General features: G+C 37.2%; 1 protein-coding gene across 1 annotated transcript in view; it reads left to right on the top strand.

Annotated features, from left to right (window-relative positions):
- LOC103783255 (integrator complex subunit 4-like protein 2) overlaps positions 1–13,647 on the top strand; it is a 93,434-nt gene extending 79,787 nt beyond the window's left edge. Inside the window, 1 exon segment of the mRNA XM_055114990.2 lies at positions 13,409–13,647. The gene's annotated coding sequence lies outside the window, so the exon portion shown is untranslated.
- The last annotated feature ends 3,520 nt before the right edge of the window (positions 13,648–17,167 follow it).

Here is a 17,167-nt window from a genome sequence, read left to right as displayed (position 1 = left end):
CACCCATTTCAGCCTCTCAAAGTGCTGGGATTACAGGCGTGAGCCACCGCGCCTGGCCTGGCTGGACTTTCACTTTAAATTCAGACTTCAAGTGGGCTTCCTGGCAACCCCTCTACACTCCCCCAGGAGGTGAAGGGCCTGAACATCCCTTTTCTGCCAAAGGTGAGGCAAGAGCCTCTCCCTACCAACATCTCTCTTCAGTTCCAAGGATGAAACAGATAGTAGCCATAAAAAGAGCAGAGGACAGCAGGAATAAAATTACCTCAGGTACTGAGGTTACAAGCACTGCTGGCCACCAGTTGCTCACCTTTCTTCAAGAGATTAGACATGAACAAAGAATGATGAGGTCACAGGATAAGCAAACTCTATGTCTTTAGATCTGTACGCAGTGTAGACCTCCAATGTTTAGAAACAGAGAAAGTAGAAAAAGGCAAACTCATGTTGCTATTTGGCCTCGGCCCTAATGGTCAGGCTGTGGTTTTCTGTTTTCTCCTGTTGTATGTGGTGCTGTGTGAGTATAATCACCAATCACATGTATACATGTCCACATGTATTTCTGCATTTCTCAACATTATCTTACAAGATATTCAACTTTAAATCAGGGGGAAAAAATTAGTACTTTTAGGGTGCCCACTATTAGAAGGTAACTAGTAATCAGGCTGTCATTGAAGCCTGGCATCTTATCTGCACTGGGTGCATGTATTAGTTAGCTGTTACAGTGTAACAAACCATCCAAAACTTACTAGCATCATAATTGAGATGGTCAGGCATTTAGGCTGGGCTCAGTGGGACCATTCTTCTGGTCTCAACTGAGCTCTTTCAGACATGTATTATCAGCTGCTTGTTGACTAAGCAGCTGTGCTTCTGGGAATGAGCTTCTGCTTCTGGGGCTGTCAACGGAGGCAACTTGCTTCTCCTCCCCATGGTATCTTGTCTGGCTTACATGGGCTTTTTTTCATAGAGATGGCAGCATTCTGAAAGAAAAACAGAAGGATTCAATACCTTTTGAGCCTACGCCTCAAACTAGCACACTGTCATGTTCACGGGTTTCCACTGCCCTGAGCAAATAAGGCCAGCCAGATCCAGGGATTGGAAAACAGATTCTGGATCTCAATGGGAACAGCTGTAAAAGCACCTGGCAATGGGCATGGATACAGGAGGGATAAAAAATTGCTACCATTTTTGCAATAAGCATCATTCTGCCTTTTTTTGCGTATGTAGTTTATAGAACTCTTCCACGTCAATAAATTGTCCAAAGACCCACAGCTACTAAGTGGCTGGGCTGGGACTCAGGATCAACTCCGTGTGACCCTTGAAATCCTGGAGAGTGACATTTCTAAAATAGAAGTCAGATTTCTTTTAGATTTGTGCCCATATAGTACTGTTTATTATTAGAATAATCTTAAAATGGCTGGGCATGGTGGTTCACACTTGTAATCCCAGCACTTTGGGAGGCCGAGGCAGGCAGATCACGAGGTCAGGAATTCGAGACCCAGCCTAACCAACATGGTGAAACCCTGTCTCTACTGAAAATACCAAAAAAATTAGCCAGGCTTGGTGGTGGGTATCTGTAGTCCCAGCTAGTTGGGAGGCTGAAGCAGGAAAATCTCTTGAACCTGGGAGGCAGAGGTTGCAGTGAGCAGAGATCACGCCACTGCACTCCAGCCTGGGTGAAAATAAATAAATAAATAATCTTAAGGAATTGCAGAAACACATGGCGGCTCACACCTGTAATCCTAGCACTTTGGCAGTCTGAGATGGGAGAATCACTTGCACTCAGGAGCTCAAGTGCAGCCTGGGCAACATAGTAAGATCCTGTCTCCATAAAAATTTTTTTTAAAAAATTAGCCAGGCATGATGAGGCATGCCTGTAGTTCCAGCTCCTCAGATAGCAGAGGTAGGAGGATTACTTGAGCCTAGAAGGTCAAGGCTGCAGTAATCCATGATTGGTTACACAACTGCACTGTAGCCTGAGTTATAGAGTCAGACCCTGTCTCAAAAAAAAAAAAAAAAAAGAAGCAGCAGCAGAAAAAGAAAGAAATTGCAGGAGCATTTGAAAAGGACATAGAATAATTTGGAAAAAGTAGCTGAAGGATGAGTTGAGAAAATCAAAGCCAAAACCACACATGACTTATTTTTTATCATAGAAAAAAATTGAAAATTAAAAAAAAAACTCTAGAGAAATTAAATGTTACAGAGTTTAATTGAACAAAGAATGATTTGCAAATCAGGCAGCCTGTGGAGCCAGAGTAGGCTCAGAGAAACTCCAGCACAGCCACATGGTAAGAAAATATTGATGAACAGAAAAAGCAAAGTGACACACAGAAAATGAAAGCGAGGTACAGAAACAGCCAGATTGGTTACAGCTTGGAATTCGCCTTATTTAAACATGGTTTGAAGATTTGATATCCTTTTAGTGGGAAAATCACAGTGGTTAGTACAGGAATGCGTTACAGTTCGGTTTCAGTTTACTATGTACAAAAAGAAAAAAAAACCTATTGACCAAAATTAAATGAAAGGGGACAGCTTCAGGCTATAACTAATTTAACAATTTCTCGCTTTTGGTTATCTTCTCAAGTTTGAGAGACAGACCAAAACTTTATACATTATATACTGCCATCGTCAAAGATATACTTATTTAGTCTCAAATCTCACTGTGAAATAGCAGAACTGTGAGTTTTGTAAAGTGGAAATGAGAACTTGAGGATATTAATTTTTTAAAGAATTACAGTAGAGGGGACCTCTTTATGTTAAAATTTGCTGCTTACAGAATAAAAACAAAACCTGGCCTGTTAGCATCTACCTATTTTCTTAAATTTTTAGTTTGAGTATGTCATATTTAGCATGAGTGACTCCATTTTGGTTTGGTTTGGTTTTGTCTGTTTGGGCCTGGTGCGTAAGCTCAGTCCAGAATAATAGCCTCCAATAATTTCTTTTAAAAATTCCCCCGTTTTGGTTAAGTTTTCACATACGTCAGAGTGTGACCAAAACTTAGGGCCTTAGTGCCTCTCTCAGTTTCCATTATTTTGGGTTTTTGTTCTTATCATGTCATTTATAGGTTATGGTGTCCTCATGGTCGCATATATCTTTGAGTTTTCATCATTCCCATTAAAGAGAGACCATTTGACATTCTAGAGATGACTGCATGCAAACATTTATAACTTTTGAGAGAATACAGTGCAGTAGGGAGACTACTATTTTGACTATCAGGAGGATAACACCAAGAGTTTGAAGTATGCTTTTTAACCAGGGTCCCCATGAACAAACCAACTAAAATTAAATAGATCAAATAATTAGCTAAATAAGTGGTCTACTCATTTCAACCAAGAAGTCTGTTTCTTTTTTCTTTTCTTTTTTTTTTTTTTTTTTTTGAGATGGAGTCTCACTCTGTTGCCCAGGCTGGAGTGCAGTGGCACGATCTTGGCTCACTGCAAACCTCTGCCTCCCGGGTTCAAGTGATTCTCCTGAACACTAAACACAAAAATTAGCTGGACATGGTAGCGCATGCCTGTAGTCCCAGCTACTAGGGAGGCTGAGGCAGGAGAATCGCTTGAACCTGGGAGGCGGGGGTTGCAGTGACCTGAGATCATGCCACTGCACTCCAGCCTGGTGACAAAGTGAGACTCTGTGTCAAAAAAAAAAAAAAAGACCAAAAAAAAAAAATTATGTCGTCTTACACACCAGGACTTTTTCTCCAATTTATGTGCATAGCACTGATAACTGAGTGGTTCTCATAGGTAATTTTACTTGGACCACAGAGTTTATTTAAAGAGCACATCTAAAAAATTTCAGTACTTGCTGATTTAGCGTAATAATGTGGCAGAATATTTTTCTGATATTCAATTAATTTTTGTCTTGCCTGGGCTCACAGTTTTATGAATCCGTCTTTTCATGGGAATGCTCATGATCCTTACCCAGTTCAAACAATATGATCCTAAAATTATCAGAAACAGGACTCAACTTGTCTGGTCACTTTCCATCTTTTCATGAACCTCCTAAAGACACAATACTCTAGGATTTTGTGTGCTTTTGAGGTTTTTAGAAACTAAATAAGAATTAAACCATTAACTGTGAAAATTACTTAAATGGTTATGAAAAAACAAATAAAAAATTGATTATATCTGTTGCCTATATTTGTTCATAATAAACATAATTATGACTAATAGCATATAAAGAGATATATATTAGATTTTTAGAAATTCTATAAAATTTTGGAATAAATATTAATAACATATTCATTAAAATATAAGTTGAAGGAGGTCAAACATCATTTTTTTTTTTTTTGAGATCGAGTCTCACCCTATCGCCCAGGCTGGAGTGCAATGGCATGCTCTCGGCTCACTGCAACCTCCACCTCCTGGGTTCAAGTGATTCTCCTGGCTCAGCCTCCCAAGTAGCTGGGATTACAGACGTGTGCCACCATGTCCAGGTAATTTTTTGTATCTTTGATAGAGACGGGGTTTCATCATGTTGGCCAGGCTGGTCACGAACTCCTGACCTTGTGATCCACCTGCCTCAGCCTCCCAAAGTGCTAGGATTACAGGTGTGAGCCACCGCGCCTGACCCAAACATCATTTTTAATTTGACCGTGCTTCCCATGCAATTTAACATATCAAATAATCCTGTTTATCACTCTTTTGGATGTTGCATTGGCTCTCTGTAGCATCTAAAAGTTAGGGGTCAAAAACCAATAATTTTAAGGTTGGGCATCGTGGCTCATGCCTGTAATCCCAGTACTTGGGGAGGCCGAGGCCAGCGGATCACTCGAGGTCAGAAGTTCGAGACTGGCCTGGCCAACATGGTGAAACCCCATCTCTACTAAAAGTACAAAAATTAGCTGGTCATGGTGGCACACGTCTGTAATCCCAACTACTTGGGAGGCTGAGGCAGGAGAATCTCTTGAACCCAGGAGGTGGAGGCTGCAGTGAGCTGAGATCAGGCCACTGCACTCCGGCCTAGGCAACAGAGCAAGACTTTGTCAAAAAAAAAAAAAAAAAAAAGTCTTTTTTAAACAGTTTCACTCTTGTTGCCGAGGCTGGAGTGCAGTGGCGTGATCTTGGGTCACTACAACCTCTGCCTCCTAGGTTCAAGTAATTCTCCTGCCCTAGCCTCCTGAGTAGCTGGGATTACAGGTGTTTGTCACCATGACCAGCTAATTTTTTGTATTTTTAGTAGAGATGGGGTTTTACCATGTTGCCCAGGCTGGTCTCAAACTCCTGACCTCAGGAGATCCACCCATCTCGGCCTTCCAAAGTGCTGGGATTACAGGTGTCAGCCACCATGCCCGGCCAAAAAAAGACAATTTTTAAGCTGAAATTTGATTTTAGAAAGACTGTCAAATATGTCAGAGGGTTAAAATACTTGACCAAAATAGGATCACAGGTCACCGTAAAATAATAGTCATTCATTTAGCCAAAGTGATAATTAAAAGATTTTTAAAAACAAAACATTTTACTGTTTGATGCAGGAGATTAAGTTTTTCAATCAAAAATCTGAAAAAAGGCAGTATGAGAAAAATTCTACCTCTCTTTTAAAATTTATTCAAAAGGTAAACAAAAATACATTACTGTGTCATATTAATAATAATACATAAAATTTTGTTCAAAAGAAAATCAGCTTTTACTTTTGTATTAGTATATTATCAATACTAAAGTTAATTTTGGTGAAACTTTAAAAATAAATCCATCAAATATATTATTTTTGTCCACTCTAGATTTCTGTATTTTATAATATTTTTAACTTCTAATGTTTTAATCTACATTCATCTTATTTTTTCAATTTGAGACAACCTTTAAGTAATTTCAAACTAGACAAAATGTTTCTAACTTTCTTCATGAAAGCATGCTTTGTTTTTGTTTATACACTCTCTATACCAAATTGTTATTCCTTAAATCTAGTAGTTTTAAATATACATATTAATTACATTAACTCTGAGCAACCAAATTTTTAGTGAAATTTCCAGGAAGTAATTTTGAACTGTTTTGTATCATTATTTTTAGATAAAAACCATTTTCTATTTTAATAAAAATATTTTCTCAAATTTTCTGTTAACTAACAGATCTAAATATATTTAACTTTTCTATATCATGTAAAAATAAGATTCTAGTCATGCATGGTAGCTCATGCTTGCAATCCTAGCACTTTAAAAAGCCAAGACATAAAGACTGTTTAAATCCAGGAATATGAGACCAGCCTGAGCAACATGGCAAAACCATATGTCTACACATAATACAAAAATTATGTGGGCATGGTGGCCTGCACCTGTAATACCAACTATTCAGGAGGCTGAGGAAGGACAATTGCCTGAGCCCGGAAGGCTGAGGCTGCAGCAAGCCATGATCAAGCTACTACACTCCATCCTGGGTGACAGAGGGAGATCCTTTCTGGGGAAAAAAAAAAAAAAAAAAAGGCCAAAACATATAAACTTAAACTTACGGAGTTGTTTGTGTTTTTTGTTTTTATCATTATTATTTCAATAGAGGTGGTGTTCGGTTACATGAATAAGTTCTTTTGTGGTGATTTGTGAGATTTTGGTGCATCATCTCCCCAGCAGTGTATGCTGTACCCAATGTGTAGTCTTTTATCCCTCACCAGCCCCCGCCCTTTCCCCAAGTTTCCAGAGTCCATTATGTTACATAATTCTTATGCCTTTACATCCTCTAGTTTAGCCCCCACTAAAAAGTGAGAACATACAACGCTTGGTTTTCCATTCCTGAGTTACTTCACTTAGCATAATGATCTCCAACTTTATCTAGATTGCTGTGAGTGCCATCATTTTCTTCCTTTTCATGGCTGGGTAGTATTCCATAGTATATATACATATACCCTATTTTCTTTATCCACTCGGTTGATGGGCATTTAGGCTGTTTCCATATTTTTACTATTGCAAATTGCGCCGTTATAAACATGCGTGTGCAAGTGTCTTTTTCATATAATGACTTATTTTCCTCTGTGTAGATACCCAGTACTGAGATTGCTGGATCAAATGGTAGTTCAACTTTTAGTTCTTTAAGGAATCGCCATATTGTTCTCCATATTTATTGCACCAGTTAACATTCACATCAGCAGTGGAAAAGTGTTCCCTTTCATCACATCTATACCAACTTTTGTTCAATTATATATAAATATATATAATATATATATAAATATTATATAAATATATATTATATTTATATATTATATTTATATATTATATAAATACATATTATATGTTATATTTATATATTATATAAATACATATTATATATTATATATTATATTTATATATTATATGAATACATATATATTATAGTTATATAACATAAATACATGTATATTATATTTATATAACATATAAATATTATATATTATATTTATATAACATATAAATCCATATTATATATTATATTTATATAACAAATATATATATTTATATAATATATAAATACATATATTAATATATAAATATATATCATATATTAATATATAAACATATATATTAATATATAAATATATATCATATATTATATTTATATACTATATAAATATATATCATATATATTATATTTATATGCTATATAAATATATATCATATATATTATATTTATATGCTATATAAATATATATCATATATATTATATTTATATACTATATATCATATATTTATATACTATATAAATATCATATATTTATATACTATATATCATATATTTATATACTATATAAATATCATATATTTATATATTATATAACTATATCATATTTATGTATAACTATATATCATGTATTTATATATTATATAACTATATATCATATATTTGTATATTACCTAACTATATATCATATATTTGTATATTATGTAACTATATATCATATATTATATTTGTATATTATATAACTATATTATATATAATATTTGTATATTATATAACTATATATTATATATATTTGTATATTATATAACTATATTATATATATTATATTTATGTATTATATAAATATATATTTATATATTTATTACATAAATGTATATTTATATAGTTATATATTATATAAATGTATATTATATATTATATAAATATATAATATAAATTATATATTTATATATTACATAAATTATATATTTATATATTATATATACTACATATTTATATATTATATAAATATGTAATTTTTATATATTACATATTTATATAATATATAAATATATATTTATATATTAAATATTTATATATAATATATATTTCATATTATATAAATATAATATATTATATATTATATATTATATATCTTTATATTATATATTTATATTATATAATTATATAAATATATATATTTATATAATTATACATTATATATTATGTTATACAATTATATAAATATACATTATATATTATATAAATATACATTATATATTATATAAATATATAACATACATTATATATTATATAATGTATATTATACATTATATAAATATACATTATATATTATATAATATATATAATGTATATTATATTATATATGATATATATTGTTTATATATTATATATTATATATTATGTATCATATAACTATATTATATATTACATATTATATAAATATATATTATATATGTTATATATTATATATTACATATTTGTTATATAAATAATATATATTACATATGTTATATATTATATATTTATTATATAAATATATATTATATAATATATATGATACATAATACATATTATATTATGTATTATATTATATATAATAAGTATATATAATGTATATTTATATAATATATAATATATAATATATTTATGTAACATATGTAATATATAATATATATGTTATGTATATATAATATATATTATGTATTATATATGTTATATATTGTATATTATATATTATATATATTATATGTTATATATATTTATTATATATCATATATCATATAATATATATTTATTATATAATATATATTTAATATATATTTAATATGTAATATATATTATATAATATATATTTATTATATCATGATATATATCATATATGATATATGATATATTATGTGATATATATTATACATTATATATCATATATGATATATCATATATGATATATTATATGATATATTAAATATATTATATATAATATATGATATATCACATATGATATATGATATATATGATTATGATATATGATATATGTAATATATATGATATATATGTGATATATGATATATATGATATATGATATATTATATGATATATATATGATATATGATATATATTATATGGTATATGATGTAATATATATTATATATAATATATATTATATATTTATTATGTATAATATATAATATATATTATATATTTATTATGTATAATATGTATTTATTATATATAATATATTATTTATTATGTATAATATATAATATATATTATATATTTATTGTGTATAATATGTATTTATTATACATATATATTATGTATAATATATATTTATTATATAATGTAGATTACATAATTATAATAAATATTTATATTATATTTATATTATACATATTATTTATATTTATATATATTGAGAAGGAGTGTCACTCTGTCACCCAGGCTGGAGTCCAGTGGCAAGATCTCAGCTCACTGCAACCTCTTCCTCCCAGGTTCAAGCAATTCTCCTGCCTCAGCCTCCCAAGTAGCTGGGACTACAGGTGCACGCCACGTCGCCTGGCTAATTTTTGCATTTTTAGTAGAGATGGGATTTCACCATGCTGGCCAGGCTAGTCTCAAACTCCTGGCCTCAGATGATCTGCCTGCCTCGGCCTCCCAAAGTGCTGCGATTACAGGCGTTAGCCACTACACCCAGCCTGATTTTTTAATCATAGCCATTCTTTCAGGAGTAAGGTGGTATCACATTGTGTGTTTTTTCTGATTTTTGTTTTTTGTTTTTTGTTATTTGTTTGTTTTGTTTTTTGAGACAGAGTCTTGCTCTGTACCCGAGTCTAGAGTGCAGCAGTGCAATCTCAGCTCACTGCTACCTCCGCCTCCCAGGTTCAAGCGATTCTCCTGCCTTAGCCTCCCGAGTAGCTGGGACTACAGGCGCCTGCCACCACACTCGGCTATTCTTTGGTACTTTTAGTAGAGATGGGGTTTCACCGTGTGAGCTAGGATGGTCTCCATCTCCTGACCTCGTGATCCACCCACCTGGGCTTCCCAAAGTGCTGGGATTACAGGCGTGAGCCACCACGCCCGGCCCACATTGTTTTGATTTGTATTTCCCTGATAATTAGTAATGTTGAGCATTTTTTCATACATTTTTTGGCCATTTGTATGTCTTCTTTTGAGAATTGTCTATTTATGTACTTAGCCCACTTTTTAATGTGATTATTTGTTTTTTTCTTGCTGATTTGTTTGAGTTTCTTGCAGATTCTGGATATTAGTCCTTTGTTGGATGGATAGTTCGTGAATATTTTTTTCCCTCTCTGTGGGTTGTCTGTTTAATCTTCAGATTATTTCTTTTGCTGTGCTTTTTAGTTTAATTAAGTCACATTTATTTATCTTTGTTTTTGTTGCATTTGGTTTTGGGAACTTGGTCATAAACTCTTTGCCTAAGCCAATGTCTAGAAGAGTTTTGTCTATATTCTAAAATTTGTATAGTTTCACATATTAGATTTAAGTCTTCATCTTGAGTTGATTTTTCTTTAATATAAGTTTTTTTTAGACAGAGTCTCATTCTGTCACCCAGGGTGGAGTGCAGTGGTGGTATCTCAGCTCAATGCAGCCTCTGCCTCCAGGGTTCAAGAGATTCTCATGACTCAGCTTCCTGAGTAGTTGGGATTACAAGCATGTGCCACCACATCCGCCTAATTTTTGTATTTTTTTTTTCTTCAGATGGAGTCTTACTCTGTCGCCCAGGCTGGAGTGCAGTGGTGTGATCTTGGCTAACTGCAAACTCCCCCTCCTGGGCTCAAGCACTTTTCCCTGCCTCAGCCTCCTGAGTAGCTGGAATTACAGGTGCCCACCACCACGCCCAACTAATTTTTGTATTTTTAGTAGAGACTGGGTTTCTCCATGTTGGTCAGGCTGGTCTCGAACTCCCAACCTCAGGTGATCCACCCGCCTTGGCCTCCCAAAGTGCTGGGATTACAGGCGTGAGCCACCATGACCAGCCATTCCTGAGGTTTTAATAACCTGATGTTTCTCTCCTGTTGGAGACAACCCTGAAGATCAGTTTTTACCCCAGAGGACTGACCAACAAGAGGTCAAGGTGTGCTTGAAAAAGCTGGTGTAGGAGTTGGTTCAGGAAAGGTCAGGCTGTCCAAGCATTCAGGAATACCTGTGTGACTCTCGTTGTAATTAGCACTCAGGTCCCAGAGAGCTACTCGCTGCATGTGTCTTTGACCTGCTGTTGATTCATCTCCTCTGCTAAGAAGGTGGGTGACGGCTGGGCTACTTACACCTAGGAGGGTGTTCCAGGCCAGGCCCCAGGGAGCCTAAAATAATCAAAAAGGTCAGAATCTAATTTGAAAATAATGTCTTCAAAGTAAAATATTGAGGGTGGCCACAAGGAGAATAGATTTAAGTTGACCTGAATATACATTTCAATTAACAACCGTTAAAAGTGGGTATTTTTGAAAAAAACAACAAGGCAGTTTCTAAGTTGTTTACCAATAATTTACATTGAATTCATAAGCTATTGATTGGCTACATGTTTTTCTTTGTTTTACAAATTCCCAGAAAGAGAAATAATGGGTGAGACAGCTAGTCCAAAATGAAACTTTTTTAAGCAATTGTCCCTGGGCACAGGTGTGGGGTGAGACTGAAGTCCCATACTTTCATTTCTGTGTGCTTGATAAATTTTGCAGCCCTCACAGACCTGAGACTGTTCTGAGATATTTTTCTTCTCTCACCTCCTTGTTCAGGACACATGAACCATTAACAAGAAAAATATTTAAATAAGAAACTCACCAAGCCAGGAGAATAATGAATGCCTGGATGTGCCCTCTAGGAATCTGGATCTCTTCTCTTTTCCCCACCCTGCCCTCAACTCCCCTTACATACATACAACCTGGATCACAAGACCCAAGAAAACCATTCCACCAGCTGCTGAGAGAAGAGCCACAGAAGGACCCAGAACTTCTCCATGGCTACCTTAGAGCACCCTAAAATGTGCTAACAGCCATTGTTAGCATTCAGGAGCTGTTTATTCCCATTTTCACACTACACTAAAGAATTTTAAACAATCACAAGATAGACTGGCTGGAAGTTGGTGCTTGGAACATCCCATGTCACCTAAAAGCACAGTGCTGCAATCTCAGGTACACATCTGCCCATCTGCTACCCAAATAAAACAATTGTTATCAAGAAACCAGAGCCCATGCAATGGCGATGCATCAGCTGGGTGTGGTAGTGGCCAGCTAGCAGGGCCTTGGCTGTGTGAACTAAAGGGTATCTAAGACAGGTCTCAATCAATTTAAAAAGTTTTTTTTGCCAGGGTTAAAGACATGCCTGTGACACAGCCTCAGAAGGTCCTGATGACATGTGCACAAGGTGGTCGATGTAGAGCTTGCTTTCATATATTTTAGGAAGACATGAGACATTAATCAATATGTGTAAGAGGTACATTGGTTCGATCTGGTAAGGTGGGACAACTGGATTTGGGGGCTTCCAGGTCATAAGTAGATAAGAGACAAAAGATTACATTATTTTGAGTCCTTGATAAGCCCTTCACTGAATACAAAATTTAGTCTGCCTCAGTGAATCTGCATTTTTACATAAACAATAGGGCAGAGGAAGAAATCAGATATGCATTTGTCTCAGATGAGCCTCAGAGGGATGACTTTGAGTTCTGTCTGCCCTTTGTTGACAAGGAATTTCTTTATGGGCAAATTGTGAGGAAAATATGTAGCTTTTTATATTTGTAGCTATCTTATTTAGAAATAGGAGGCAGGTTTGCCTGACATAGTTTCCAGCTTGACTTTTCCATTGGCTTAGTGATTTGGGGGTCCAGAGGTTTATTTTTCTTTCACAGTGGGGACCACTTTTATTATCTAGTGTATATGTTTAAACTAGACAGAATAAGACATGATATATATTCATAAGTAGTAAATATAGGTTAATAAAAAACTTGTAAACGCAAATGTAACTAATGCTATGCCTTTCAGAATAGCCCATCCTAATTCTTCCATTTCTCATTGACTATAATTCCAATAGACTTTTCCCATAATGTTGTAGTGGATCTTAATGTCAGAGGCATTCAAACGATAGGGACAGGAGGCAGAGAAATTTGGGGAGGGCAGATCCCTGGTAAGGGCCCCACCCTCATGCCAAAAAGCCTGATAGCACTGCTCAAAGTGAAAATTTACATCTCTGTTTTCCCGCTTGAATGTTGCCTTTTCCAAAACCACCCATGTCCCACCCCACCCTGCTTCTTGTGCCCACAGAAACCCCAGGCTCAGCCAGCAGAGAGAGGAGAAGCAGCTGGACATTGGAGACTATGATTGGACATTAGAGAGAAGGAGCTTGACTTCACAGAGAAAGCATGATGGAATAATTTCAGAGAAAAGTCTGGCCAGGGATGACCAGACTTCAGGGGAAGATAATCTTGCTCAATATCCTTTTCTGCTCCCCTTCCTGCTGAGAGTCACTTTGATTGGCAATAAAATATCTCACATTTACCATCTTCAATTTGTTCTTGCAACCTCATTCCTCCTGGATGCCAGACAAGAACTCAGGTGCCATGAGTATGGGTGCAAAAGGCTATCACACTGTCCCTCCACTGAGCTGTTAACACTTAAGCTATCCATGGACAGCAAAGCTAAAAGGGCACTGTAAGAGTCCTTCTGGGGTTTCAGAAGTCATGAGCATCCCCCAGATGCTGCCATGGGGCCAGTACAGAGTTTGCTCCTGCCAGGGTCCAAAAATGTCTCAGCTCCTGCACCCAGTCACCTGCATGCTCCCCCTCCCACAAGTGGTGGAGCACAGTGGGCTGAGTGAGTGGAGTTTGCCCCTGCCAGCACCCGTGCACTCCAGTTCCCACCTGTGAAGGTGTCAGAGAGAGATTCTGCTTCAAAATCAGAGCGACTCCATGTTAAATAGCAGCTGGGTGAGATAAGGCTGAGACCTACTGGGCTGCATTCCCAGGAGGTTAGGCATTCTAACCTTCTATCAGGATGAGATAGAAGGCCAGCATAAGATATAGGTCACGAAGACTCTGCTGATAAAACAGGATGTGGTTTAAAAAAATGCCAGCCAGAACCCACCAAAACCAAGATGGTGATGCTCATTCTCACTGCTCATTATATGCCAGTATAATGCATTTGCATGCAAAAAGACTCTACCACCAGTGCCATGACAGCTTACAGATGCCATGGCAAGATCTGGAAGTTACCCTGTAGCCTCTAAAATGGGGAAGAACCCTCAGTTCTGGAAAATTTCTGCCCCTTTCCTGAAAAACTCATGAATAATCTACCCTTTGTTTAGCATATAATCAAGAAACAACTATAAGTATAGTCAATCGAGCAGCCAATCTCACCGCTCTGTCTATGGAGTAGTCATTCTTTTGTTTCTTTACATCTCTAATAAAATTGCTTTCACTTTACTGTATGAACTCATTCTGAATTATTTCTTATGGGAGGTGCAAGAACCCTCTTTTCGGATATGGATTCAGACCCTTTTCCAGTAACGTTAAGACAAGTTTGGCTAGGCACGGTGGCTAACGCCACGGTGGCTAACCCCAGCACTTTGGGAGGCCGTTGGCAGGTGGATCACCTGAGGTCAGGAGTTCAAGACCAGCCCGGTTAACATGGCAAAACCCCATCTCTACTAAAAATAAAAAAATTAGCTGGGCGTGGTGGCATGTGCCTGTAATCTTAGCTACTCAGAAGGCTGAGGCAGGAGAATCATCTGAACTCAGGAGGTGGAGGTTGCAGTGAGCCGAGATTGCACCATTGCACTCCAGCCTGGGCAACAAGAGTGAAACTCTGTCACACACACACACACACACACACACACACACACACACACACACACACACAAAAGAGAAGATTATGTGTGGGATTCTTTACTCAAGGAATTCTTTACTCAGTGAGTGAATTCAGAGAGTACAAAGTTGCAGAGGGAGAAAGAAATGTCTTTGAAAGGATTATGAGGAACAAAAGTCACAGAAATGCTTCCCATTGTTATTTACTGGCACATATATTCTCACTTTGGGAGGAAATGCATCTAATTTCAGACCGTGGTTTATAGAAGGTGCTATGAACCAGCAGTAAGTTCATATCCAGAACTGCTCACTACAGAGGATTTTGTCTCCTGGCTGGTATCATAAATTTGTCTTTCACTGGCTCCTTTAAAACTTCTATAATGGTGGTAGATTTCAGTAAAGTGGAGCCCCCACAACCCAGCCTGTTATAGGTAGATAGATAGACATGATAGGGGCAGGAGAGGGCTCTCCCCTACCTCACCCACTAAAAATGTTAGGTGATGGTTTGGCAATTATGGCATTGCCTCACTAAAAGTGATAAATTGGCAGCGAAAGCCAGGGAGAGGCCAGTTCCCAATGGTCCACACCTGTTAACATTTAAGTGTTCATTAATGGCAGGCCCCAGGGAAAAGCAACTTCCTGGGCATGCACACTGACAGACAAAAAAGGCAAAGTATGGTCTTCTGGGTACACTCCACCGGAGAAAAGAAAGCCTCAGATGGGCATGCGTTTAAGTTCCTAAACTTACATACATACATACTGCATGTACTCAATTCCCAAGGGTAAGGAGGGCATCACATCTGCAGAAAGCCCACCCTAGGGGAAAGAGGTGAGTCTATAAAGTCCCGGGATCAAAGTTAAAGACCCCCTTTTTTTTCCCTCTTTTTAACCTTCAGGCACCCACTTGGATCTCTTCCAAGCGTTCTTTCCTGCTCTAAAGCCTTTTAAATAAACTTCCATTCCTGCTTTGAAACTTGCCTTGGTCTCTTTTTCTGCTCCTTCAGTCGAATTCTTTCTTCTGGGGAGGCAAAAATTGAAGTTGCTGGAGACCCACACAAACTCGCCCCCCAGTAACTCGGATCTCTTCCGTTGGTAACAAGCCTGCCCACCCCTTGCATCCATCCAGCAGCGACATCCACCTTGAGCATGCTGAGGTACGGCATGCCGTCGGTGCCCACCTTCCTGCTGTTCACCTCCCCATGCTAAGCCACTTCACACCGCACAGTGGAGCTCCACCTCACTGCCCAGCACCACCATCTGGTTGAGCAGCAGCCATGTATGTAGGATGGGCCAGTGAGGACAGCAATGTGTAAGGGCACACAATAGCTGGACAGATTCCTCACTGCCTGACTCTGCCTGCAGCCCTCGCCCAGCACATCCAGGCCATATGCCTGAAGGATGCTGCCTGATACTGTTTTGCTCTGTGTCTGCATCCAAATCTCATGTCAAATCGTGATCCCCACGTGTTGGAGAAGGAGCCTGATGGGCAGTGATTGAATCATGGGTGTGAACTTCACTTCCCCCTTGCTGTTCTTGTGATAGTGAGTTCTCATGAGATCCGGTTGTTTAAAAGTGTGTGGCACTTCCCTCTTTACTCTCTCTTCCTCCTGCTCCATCCATGTAGGATAGGTCGGCTTCCTCTTCACCTTCCTCCACGATTGTAAGTTTCCTGAGCCTCCCCAGCCATGCTTCCTGTATAGCCTGCAGAACCGTGAGTCAATTAAACCTCTTTTCTTCGTAAATTACGTAGTCTCAGGTAGTTCTTTATAGCAGTGTCAGAATGAGCTAACACAATGGGGAGCTTATTCTCCACTAGGCTCTCCATGACCAGGCTCCACAGCTGGTGCCACTACTGTGGGTGGATCCTCAGGTGAGAGGACTGGATCACAGGCCCTGCCCTGCAGAGTCCTCCACCCTGGACCCCACACTCACACTCGCCCAGGTCCAAAGGTCATGCCTCCACCACCAGGCTGACCTTGATGCCCTGATGTGATGCACTTCATGGACTTCCTTGTGGTTCTCCAGCCAGGAAATGGAGAGTGTTGGATTGCTGGTGGCCACACAGCAAAAGTGAATGGGTTCAACAGCTGGCGTGGTCAGCAGCTTTTTGTCCATCTGCTGGGGCCGAGTCCAGTATGGGAACCCTGGCACATGAAGGCCACAACAGAGGTGAGGAACAGAGGCCCATCTGACCTGACCCCTTCAATGGGTCCTTCTGGCT

This window comes from Pan paniscus, chromosome 6 (assembly GCF_029289425.2).
Source record: "Pan paniscus chromosome 6, NHGRI_mPanPan1-v2.0_pri, whole genome shotgun sequence".
NCBI classification, from domain to species: Eukaryota; Metazoa; Chordata; class Mammalia; order Primates; family Hominidae; genus Pan; species Pan paniscus.
This window is presented reverse-complemented; position numbering and strand designations above follow the sequence as displayed.